Below are 12,641 nucleotides of genomic sequence, written 5' to 3'. Positions count from 1 at the left end.
ACGTTGGTAGGAATATAAAAAATTGCAGTCACTAAGAAAAACAGTATTGGGGTCCCTTAAAAATAGAATTACCATATGATTCAGCAGTCCATTTCTGGATATATGTGTACAGAAGAATTGAAAGAAGGGTCTTGAAGAGATTTGCGAATCCCAGTTCATTATTCACGGCATTATTCACAACAGCCAACAGGTAGAGCAACCTCAGTGCCCACTGAGGGATAAATGGATAAAGAAAATATCATATATACATACAAATGAATATTATTCAGTTTTAAAAAAAAGGATGAGGAGTTCCCGTCATGGCTCAGTGATTAACAAATCCGACTAGGAACCATGAGGTTGCGGGTTCGAGCCCTGGCCTTGCTCAGTGGGTTAAGGATCCAGCATTGCCATGAGCTGTGGTATAGGTTGCAGACTCGGCTCAGATCCCACGTTGCTGTGGCTCTGGTATAGGCTGGTGGCTACAGCTCCGATTGGACCCCTAGCCTGGGAACCTCCATATGCCGTAGGAGCAGCCCAAGAAATAGCAAAAAGACGAAAAAAATAAGGATGAGCCTTGAGAACATTAAGCAAAGTGAAATAAGCCAGTCACAAAAAGGAAAATACTGGTGCCTCGAATGGTCAAATTCACTGAAACAAGTAGTTGTTGCCAGGTGCTTCAGGGAGGGAGAAATGGAGAGTTGTTCAATGGGAATCACTTTTGTAAGAGAGGAGTTCTAGGGGTCTTCTGCACAACAGTGTGAATACAGTTGAAACTACTAAAATGGATCCTTAAAAATAGCTAAGTTGGTAAATTTTATGTTTTTTGCCACAATTTTAAAATGGTTTTAAATGTCAAAAGGACAGAAGCCAAACTGAAAGAGTTCCCAGTGGCCAAAGCTGGAACAACTCGAAAAATATAAAATTTAATATAATTTAGTATTGAATTAAAATCCAAGGTACAGGGAGTATCCATTGCGGCTCAGTGGATTAAAAACTTGACTAATATCCATGAGGATGTGGATTTGATCCCTGGCCTCTCTCAGTGGGTTACGGATCTGTCATTGTTGTGATGTGGTCTGACAGCTGCAGCTACAATTCCACCCCTAGCCTGGGAATTTCCGTATGCTGCAGGTATATATGGAAATAAGTCCAAATAAATCCTAGAAAGCAAATAAATAAAATCCAGAGTATAAAATAAATATCTATTGAGTACATGCTGATATAACTGATTGAGGAAGATGAGGCAAATTTGTATAAAATTTCAGATAATTGGAGTTCCCACTGTGATGCAGTGGGATTGACATCTCTGCATCGCCAGGACACAAGTTCCATCCCTGGCCTGGAACAGGGAGTTAAAGGATCTGGCATTGCTGCAGCTACAGCGTAGATCACAGCTGTGGTTAGGATCTGATCCCTGGCCCGGGAGCTCCATATGCCATGGGGCGCCGCCCCCCCCCAAATAAAACCCTCCAGATAACTTATACAGATCTTCCCTCTCAAGGTGCTGTACCATAACTCCTCATACGGTGAGAGTGGGCTGTGCTTAGTGACTTCACAAGAGTAGAGTATGAAAAGGAGGCAAAAAGTAACTTCACAGTTTAGTAAACGGCAAACAGTACCTCAGGTTAACATCATTAGTTGTAACAATGTATATTCGTGTGTATAATTTTATTGAAGCATAGTTGATTTACAGTGTTTCAGCTGTGCAGCACAGTGATTCAGTTAGAGATATACTCTTTGTTGGCTATCTCTTATATATAGTAAAGTGTATTTGTTGATCCCAAACACCTAATTTACTTCACCACACTGTTTTGTATCTTTTAAAAATTTTTTTTTAAATCCCACATATCAAACTTGCCTTTCTCTGTCTGGCTTACTTTGCTTAGAATAGTAATCTCTAGGTCTATCCATGTTGCTACAAATGGCATCATTTTATTCTGTTTTATGGCTGAGAAATATTCCATGGTGTACATATACCACATCATCTTTATCCATATCTTGGCCATTGTAAATAACACTACAGTGAACACTGAGTTGAATGTATCTTTTCAAATTGTAGTTTTCTTCAGTTATATGCCCAGGAGTGGGATCACATTATAATTCTATTTTAGTTGTTCAAGGAATTTCCATACTGTTATCCATAGTGGCTGTCCCAGTTTACATTCCCACTAACAGTGGAGGGGTTCCCTTGTCTCCACATCCTCTCCAGCATTTATTATTTGTAGACTTTCTGATGATGGCCATTCTGACTAGAGTGAGTTGATATCTAGTTGTTTTGATTTGCATTTCTCTAATAATTAGCAATATTGAACATACACCTTTTTTTTTTTTTTCCTTTTTCTTTTTAGGGCCGCACCTGTGGCATATGGAAGTTCCCAGAGCTAAGGGTCAAATCAGAGCTGCAATAGCTGGCCTACACCATGCCACAGCCATAGCAATGATGGATCCAAGCCACATCTGTGACCTATGCCACGACTTGCAGCAACACCAGATCATTATACCCACTGAGCAAGGCCAGGGATCAAACCCACATCCTCATGGATGCAATGTTGGGATACTGTGTTGCTGAGCCACAGCGGGTTGTACTCTTTGATAGTGCTTGATGAGGTTGGCACTTTACTTCTCTGTCCTCCAAGAGCTTAGAACTACCGGTGTAGCTCACAGCATAACTACTCAAGTTGCTTCTACAGCAGTTATGGCTTGACCCCTGGCTCGGGAACATCCATATGCTGCAGATGCAGCCACTTGTTCAAGAAAAAAGAAAGGGGGAGTTCCCATTATGGCACAGCAGAAACGAATCCGACTAGGAACCATGAGGTTTTGGGTTCGATCCCTGGCCTCACTCAGTGGGTTAAGGATCAAGCGTTGCCATGAGCTGTGGTGTAGGTTGCAGACACGGTTTGGATCTGGCGTTGCTGTGGCTGGGGCATAGGTCAGCAGCTGTAGCTCCAATTAGACCCCTAGACTGGGAACCTCCATGTGGCTCGGGTGTGGACCTATAAAGCAAAAAAAAACCTTGTAACTCCAGTCTAACCATAAGAAAAACAAGACAAAGACAAATTGAGAGATATTCCACCAATACCTGACTCTTCAAAACTGTCAATGTCATCAAAAACAAGGAATGTCAGAAACTCACAGACCAGAGGAGACATCAAAGTGGCATCCTGGATGTGAATCAAGAATAGAAAAAAATATATGAAGGGGGAAACTCATAAGATCCAAATAAAGTTTGGAGTTTAGTTAACAGTATTGTATCATTTTTGGTTCTGGTAGCTGTGAAAATGTACCATGGTAATGTGAGATGTAAGCAGTACAGTAAACTGTGCAGTGTATGGAAACTCTTTACTTTCTTTTTCTATACACCTGAAACTATTACAAAATTTATTTTTAATAAGTGGAAGAAAATGAAATTAAAAATCTATTTGTAATAGCATCAAAAATATGAAATATTCAGGGATAAATTTGACCAAAGATGTGCAGTACTTTGAAATACCTTGGAAATTATAAAATATTACTTAGAGATAATAAAGTTTATATAATTAAGAGACATCATGTTGATATTAGTCAGCTAGGGCTGCCATAACAAAGTACCACAAACAGTGTGGCTTAAACCACAGAAATTTATTTTTTCACACTACTGGAGGCTTGAACTCCAAGATCACCAAGTCTGCGAATTTGATTTCTCCTGAGTGTTCTTACCCTCTATCTCTGTCACCTCTGTATATGTGAACTCCTGGTACCTCTTGTCAGGACACTAGTTCTGTTGGATTAGGCTCCACCCTAATGACCTCATTTAACCTTAAATGCCTTTATAAAGGCTCTGTCCCCAAATACAATCACATAGGCATTAGAGCTTCAACATTTGAATTTCGAGGAAACGACTTCGTTCATAACAATGTTTATAGGTCCAGAGACTTGATTTGTTAAGCTGACAGTTCTCCCAAGTTGACGTATGGATTCAATGTAATCCCAGTCAAAATTCCAGTAGGTTTTTTTTTTTTTTAAATAACATCAGCTAGGGTAGAGACAAGATGGCGGAAGAGTAGGGGGACACGTTCGCCCTCTCCCACAAACACACACAAAAAAACACATGTACAGGATAAATGACTTGCACAGAACAGCAACCAATCGCTGGCAGAAGAATGACCGAGTGAAATCTGCTACCATCGTGGTGTGGACCTCCCAGTCCTGTCTGCCCTCAGGAAGTCCTCCTTTGCTTCAAAGAGACCCTGTTAGCCCTATCAACACTCCAGAAAAGCCACACTGCCTCAAAAAAGACTGACCAACAACGCCAGCCCTCAGGAAACATTCCACGGCAGTGACAAGGCAAACACTGCCCGATCACGGAGAGTACAACTCCCCCAGGAAAAAGAAAACAACAAGCAAGATGAAGAAGCTGGGAAACCACCCCCAGTCAAACCAACAGGAGAACTCACCTAAAACAGTCAACAATGAAACAGATCTCTGCAGTCTGACAGACCTGGAGTTCAAAAGAGAAATAGTGAAAATACTGAAGGAATTAAGAGAAGATATCAACAGTAATGCAGATACCCTCAGAAAGGAACTACAAAATATAAGGAGGAGCCAAGAAAAACTAGAACATTCATTTGCAGAGATACAAACAGAACTAAGGGCAGTAAAAACCAGAATGAATAATGCAGAAGAATGAATCAGTGATATGGAAGAAAGAATAATGGAAATCACCCAATCAGGTCAGCAGACAGAAAACCAAATCAAAAAACAGGAAAGCAAATATAAGAGACCTATGGGATAATATAAAGTGGGCCAATCTACGCATAATAGGAACTCCAGAAGGAGTAGAAAAAGATAAGGGAATGGAAAATATATTTGAAGAAATTATCACTGGAAACTTCCCAAATCTAAAGGATACTGAGTTCAAGATTCAGGAAGCACAGAGGGCCCCAAGCAAATTGAACCCAAATAGACCCACACCAAGACACATCATAATAAAAATGGCAAACGTTAGTGATACAGGATCCTAAAGGCAGCAAGAGAAAAGCAGAATGTTACCTACAAGGGAACCCCCATAAGATTATCAGCTGATTTCTCTACAGAAACACTACAGGCCAGGAGGGAATGGCAAGAGATATTTAAAGTGCTAAAAGGAAAAAATATGCAACCTAGAATACTCTATCCAGCAAGAATATCATTTAAAATAAAAGGGGAAATAAAAAATTTTTCCAACAAAAACTAAAAGAATACAGCAACACAAAACCCAGGTTAAAAGAAATACTGAAAGGGCTTCTCTAAACCAAAAAGAAAGGAAGGAAAGGGAGGAAAAAAGAAAAAAAAAAAAAAAGAGGAAGAACTAGGACTGAGGAAACTGCGATCAGAGAGCAGTCACTTACAGATTTAATCATGAACATGCTTCAAACAAAATAAAATTTAAAAAAAAAAAGTCATCAAAACCATAAAATGTGGGCAAGGGATGTTAGGAAGTAAATAACCCTTTTTGTTTGTTTGTATGTTTCTCTTCTTAATTTTAATATAGTAATGAAGTGTTTGAAGCTACAGGACCATCAGGCTAAAACACACAATTATAGGAAGGGGTTAGCATACTTAAAAAACAGGGCAACCACAAGCCAAAACCAAATATTGCATTTGTAAAAAATGAAAAAAAAAATACACTCAAGCAGATAACAACAGGAGACCATCCAACCAAAAAAAAAAAAAAAAAAAAAAAAGGAAGAATGGAGAATCAAACAATCAACTGGAACACGAGGTTCAAAATGGCAATAAATAATCATCTGTCAATTATCACCTTAAATGTCAATGGACTGAATGCCCCAATCAAAAGACACAGAGTGGCTGAGTGGATAAAAAGGCAAAAACCTTCAATATGCTGCCTACAAGAAACTCACCTTAGGACAAAGGATACATATAGATTGAAAGTGAAAGCGTGGGGAAAAATATTTCACGCCAATAGACATGACACAAAAGCAGGAGTCGCAACGCTCATACCAGACAAAATAGACTTTAAAACAAAAGACATAAAGACAAAGAAGGACACTACTTAATGATTAAGGGATCCACCCAAGGAGAGGATGTTACTATCGTCATTTATGCCCCAAACATAGGAGCACCCAGATACATACAACAAATATTAACAGACATAAAGGGAGATATTGATGAGAATACAATCATAGTAGGAGACCTTAATACCCCCCTCACATCAATGGACAGATCCTCTAGACAGAAAACCAATAAAGCAACAGAGATCCTAAAGGAAACAATAGAAAAGTTAGACTTAAATGATATCTTCAGGACACCACATCCAAAAAAATCAGAATACACATTCTTCTCAAATGCACATGGAACATTCTCAAGAATCGACCACATATTGGGACACAAACCTAACCTCAATAAATTTAGGAGCATAGAAATTATCTCAAGTATCTTCTCTGACCACAATGCCATGAAATTAGAAATCAACCATGGGAAAAGGAAAGAAAAAAAACCTACTACATGGAGACTAAACAACATGCTACTAAAAAACCAATGGGTCAATGAGGAAATCAAGAAGGAAATTAAAACATACCTTGAAACATGGTAATGAAGACACAACCTCTTAAAATTGGATGCTGCGAAAGCAGTGCTCAGAGGGAAATTTATAGCAATACAGGCCTTGCTCAAAAAAGAAGAAAGATCCCAAATTGACAACTTAACCCTCCACCTAAATGAATTAGAAAAAGAAGAACAAAAAAGACCTAAAGTCAGCAGAAGGAAGGAAATTATAAAGATCAAAGAAGAAATCAATAAAATAGAGACTCAAAAAACAATAGAGAAAATTAATAAAACCAAGAGCTGGTTCTTTGAAAAGGTAAACAAAATTGACAAACCCCTGGCCAGACTCACTAAAAAGAGGAGAGAAAGAACCCAAATCACCAAAATTATAAATGAAAAAGGAGAAATCACAACAGATACAGCAGAAATACAAAAAACCATAAGAGAATACTATGAACAACTATACGGCAACGAGTTTGACAATCTGGAAGAAATGGACCATTTTCTAGAATCTTACAGCCTGCCAAAACTGAATCAAGTAGAAACAGACCAACTGAACAGACCGATCACTAGAAATGAAATTGAAGAGGTCATAAAAACACTCCCTACAAATAAAAGTCCAGGACCAGATGGCTTCACAGGTGAATTTTATCAAACATATAAAGAGGAATTGGTGCTCATCCTCCTTAAACTCTTTCAAAAGGTTGAAGAAGAAGGAATACTCCCAAAGACATTCTATGATGCTGCCATCACCCTCATTCCAAAACCAGACAGAGACACCACCAAAAAAGAAAACTATCGCCCAATATCATTGATGAATATAGATGCAAAAATTCTCAACAAAATCTTAGCCAACCGAATCCAACAACATATCAAAAAATTATACACCATGACCAGGTAGGGTTCATCCCAGGTTCACAAGGATGGTTCAACATATGCAAATCAATCAGCTTCATACACCACATTAACAAAAAAAAAGTCAAAAATCATATGATCATCTCAATAGACGCAGAAAAAGCATTTGACAAAGTCCAACATCCATTCATGATCAAGACCCTCGCCAAAGTGGGTGTAGAGGGAACATTCCTGAATATAATCAAAGCCATTTATGAGAAACCCACAGCAAATATAATCCTCAATGGGGAAAAACTGAAAGCCTTCTCAAATCTGGAACAAGACAGGGATGCCCACTCTCACCACTGCTCTTCAACATCGTTTTGGAAGTCCTAGCCACAGCAATTAGACAAACAGAAGAAATAAAAGGCATCCATATAGGAAGAGAAGAGATCAAACTGTCACTGTATGCAGATGACATGATACTATACATAGAAAACCCTAAGGACTCAACCCCAAAACTCCTTGAACTGATTCATAAATTCAGCAAAGTAGCAGGCTATAAGATGGACATTCAGAAGTCAGTCACATTTCTGTATACCAGCAATGAAATATTAGAGAAGGAATACAAAAATACGATACCTTTTAAAATTGCACCTCACAAAATCAAATACCTCGGAATACACCTGACCAAGGAGGTAAAGGACCTATATGCCGAGAACTATAAACCTTTAATCAAAGAAATCAAAGAAGATGGAAAGAAATGGAAAGATATTCCATGCTCCTGGATTGGGAAAATCAATATTGTAAAAATGGCCATACTACCCAAAGCAAGCTACAGATTCAATGCCAGCCCTATCAAATGACCCACGACATTTTTCACAGAACTAGAACAAACAATCCAAACATTTAGATGGAACCACAAAAGACCCAGAATCGCCAAAGCAATCCTGAGAAACAAAAACCAAGCAGGAGGCATAACTCTCCCAGACTTCAAGAAATACTACAAAGCCACAGTCATCAAAACAGTGTGGTACTGGGATCAAAACAGACAGACAGACCAATGGAACAGAATAGAGAACCCGGAAATAAACCCTGACACCTATGGTCAATTAATCTTTGACAAGGGAGGCAAGAACATACAATGGGAACAAGAAAGTCTATTCAGCAAGCATTGCTGGGAAATCTGGACAGCTGCATGCAAAGCAATGAAACTAGAACACACCCTCACACCATGCACAAAAATAAACTCCAAATGGCTGAAAGACTTAAATATACGACAGGACACCATCAAACTCCTAGAAGAAAACATAGGCAAAACACTCTCTGACATCCACATCATGAATGTTTTCTCAGGCCAGTCTCCCAAAGCAATAGAAATTAGAGCAAAAATAAACCCATGGGACCTCATCAACCTGAAAAGCTTTTGCACAGCAAAGGAAACCCAAAAGAAAACAAAAAGACAACTTACGGAATGGGAGAAAACAGTTTCAAATGATACAACCGACAAGGGCTTAATCTCTAGAATATATAAACAACTTATACAACCCAACAGCAAAAAAACCAATCAATCAATGGAAAAATGGGCAAAAGACCTGAATAGACATTTCTCCAAAGAAGATATACAGATGGCCAGCAAACACATGAAAACATGCTCAACATCGCTGATTATAAGAGAAATGCAAATCAAAACTACCATGAGATATCACCTCACACCAGTCAGAATGGCCATCATTAATGAGTCCACAAATAACAAGTGCTGGAGGGGCTGTGGAGAAAAGGGAACCCTCCTGCACTGTTGGTGGGAATGTCAACTGGTACAGCCACTATGGAGAACAGTTTGGAGATACCCTAGAAATCTGTACATAGAACTTCCATATGACCCCGCAATCCCACTCTTGGGCATCTATCCAGACAAAACTCTCCTTAAAAGAGACACATGCACCCGCATGTTCACTGCAGCACATTCACAATAGCCAGGACATGGAAACAACCCAAATGTCCATGACAGATGATTGGATTCGGAAGAGGTGGTATATATACACAATGGAATACTACTCAGCCATAAAAAAGAATGACATAATGCCATTTGCAGCAGCATGGATGGAACTAGAGAATCTCATACTGAGTGAAATGAGCCAGAAAGACAAAGACAAATACCATATGATATCACTTATAACTGGAATCTAATATCCAGCACAAATGAACATCTCCTCAGAAAAGAAAATCATGGACTTGGAGAAAAGACTTGTGGCTGCCTGATGGGAGGGGGAGGGAGTGGGAGCTTGGGCTTATCAGACACAACTTAGAATAGATTTACAAGGAGATCCTGCTGAATAGCATTGAGAACTTTGTCTAGATACTCATGTTGCAACAGAAGAAAGGGTGGGGGAAAAATGTAATTGTAATATATACATGTAAAGATAACTTGATCCCCTTGCTGTACAGTGGGAAAATAAAATAAAATAAAATAAAGCAGCTATGTCACTTCAAGATAATAATAAAAAAATAGCATCAGCTAATTTTTATTTTTATTTATTTTTTCATATATTTTGCTTTTTAGGGCCACACCTGTGGCATGTGGAGGTTCCCAGGCTAGGGGTCTAATTGGAGTACAGCTGCCAGCCTACACCACAGCCACAGCAATGCAGGATCCAAGGTGCATCCGCAACGTACACCACAGCTCAGGGCAACGCTGGATCCTTAACCCACTGAACAAGGCCAGGGATTGACCCTGCATCCTCATGGATGCTAGTTGGGTTCGTTACTGCTGAACCACGACAGGAATTCCATCATTAGCTATGGAATTGGCATAAAGATAACAGATTAGGGCAGACTAGAAAATCCAGAAATAGGTCTACACATATTATTAATTGATTTTTTTTTATGATGCCAAGGATGTCCATGGGAAAAGAATAATCTTTTCCCCAAAACATTGCTGAAACAAGTGAATTATCATAGTCATATACTCACACAAACCTTGATTAACACCTCTCCATATGCAGAAGGACTCAAAGTATATCAAAATATATAATATAGCAAAAGATATGTATTTCCACCACAATGCAAGTGTATATATTTAACAGATCTAAATGTGAGAGCTTAAATTATAAAATTTATCAAAGAAAAGAAGATACTTTTAGTAACCTGTGGTAGGCGGAATAGTCCCTCAAAGATGCCCATACCTTAATCTCTGTAAATATATTACATGCTGAGATCACATCTCTGCAGATGTGATTAATGTTATAGGGTTTAAAGTTTAAAGACATTATCCTGGTTTATCTGGGTGGGCCCAGTCTAATCACAGGAGCCTTTAAAAGAAGAGAACTTCCTCTGGCTGGAAGCAAGACAAATTGGCAGAAGAAGGAGTAGTTTCCAAACTTGAGGATCTGCTGTGCTGTCGCTGGTTCTATGATGTGATGGCCCATGTGGAAGAGGTAGAAATAGGCCTCTAGGAGCTAAGGTTAACCCCAGATGATAGCAAAGAAACAGCTCAGTACTATAGCCAAAGGAAACTAGAATCTGCCAGTAGCCTGACTGACTTTAGAAATGGGTTCTTCCCAGAAGGTCCTGATAAGAACCAAGGCCATCAACACCTTCACTTTGGCCTTGTGAGACTCAGCAAAGAAATCATAAAAATCCACCAGACTTCAGGCCTACCAACCTCTGTGAAGTAGTAAATTTGTGTTGTTTTAACCTTCTAAGTTTGTGATAATTTATTAGAGCGCAGTATATATACTCTGAGCTAGGCAAAGATTTCACAAATAGGTTATAAAAGCACAAACTATAAAAGAAAATGTAAGTAAATTGGGCTTGGAAAACTGAAGACTGCGTCTTCAAAAGATACATACATAATGAAAAGGCAACCCACAGACTAAGAAGAAATATTTGGAAAACATACCTGGCAAAGGTATTAAGGATCTCTTACACCATAATAAGCACCCAGCTTTTTTTTTTTTCATTTGTCTAAAGATTTAAATAGACATTTCACCAAAGAAGGTATCCAAATGATAAGCACATGAAGAATTTTAGCATCATTAGTCATTAGGGAAGTGGAAATTAAAGCCACAATGAGAAGTACCCCTGTGGTGCAATGGGTTAAAGATCTGGCTTTGTCAGTATAATAGCTTGGGTCACTGCTGTGGCGCAGATTGTCTCTGGTCAGGGAACTTCCACATGCTGTGGGTGCACAAAAAAAAAAAAAAAAGAAGCCACAATGAGAATATTTACACACCCCCTAGAATGACTAAAAGCTAAAAGTGTGATCATATGATGTGTTGGCAAGGATATAAAAGCAACTGGACCTCATACACTGCTGTTGAGAATGTAAAACAAGACCATTGATTTGGAAAAGTTTTAGAAGGTTCTTTAAGAAACCTAGACTTCAGGTCCATACAAGATGGCATAGACCTGTTTTTCTTGCTCCCATAGATAAGAACAACTATAATCCATGGAAATAACTAAACATGCAACCAAAGAAGACCTCTTAAAGGTGCTAAGAGGAAGGTGAACTGGTTTGGAATGCCATGACTGGGAGAACAACACAGTGGTAGGATGTCTTAAATTTCCCCACCCAACTAAAGAGTCACCCAAACTAGCAACAGAAGAGAGATAAGGTAGTTCATTGCTCCCTCTGATCAAACAGAAATCCCTCAAACTACACCAGGCAAATCCAGTACCATCAACAAGGAGACACCAATAAAGAGCACTAAACAATAAGCCCATCTAGCACCCAGAGACCTGGTGTTACAAGGGGTGAATGGTAGCGTGCATCCTGCCACAAACATGGATCCAAGGCAGCCTCTTGTCTTCATTGACTTGAGACTCCCCTCTCGTGCCCAAGAGGTGGCTAAGGTAACTGGGGAGGTGTGTGTGTGTGTGTGTGTGTGTGTGTGTGTGTGTGTGTGTGTGTGTGTAGGAATGTCTGTCCATAATAAGCATGTGGCCTGTAGTGCTCTCTTATCTCCAAAGATAGGGGAGCTCCCTCTATAAGCTCTGGGACAGGCAAGCAGCCTCTTTGTCCCTCAAGGCTAGAAAACCCTTTCTTCCAATGAGAGACCAAGCATCCCTGGCAGCACCATCCAGGACCAGTAGGAACCCCAGTGGCACAAGTTAAGCAGACCAAAATGACACCACAACGCTGCTAAAAGCTAATGTATCACTTGGAATCACTGTTCAAAAAAGGAGGTCAGGACCTGTTTAATAAACAGAATGGGTTCCCTCCTGCTAAAATGAAAGATTTAAATAAGAACCAAACCCTTCTAACAATAGAAAAATCACCCTTTAAGAACCAAGAAAAT

Source organism: Sus scrofa, chromosome 3, assembly GCF_000003025.6.
Source record: "Sus scrofa isolate TJ Tabasco breed Duroc chromosome 3, Sscrofa11.1, whole genome shotgun sequence".
In the NCBI taxonomy this organism is placed as follows: Eukaryota; Metazoa; Chordata; class Mammalia; order Artiodactyla; family Suidae; genus Sus; species Sus scrofa.
This window is presented reverse-complemented; position numbering follows the sequence as displayed.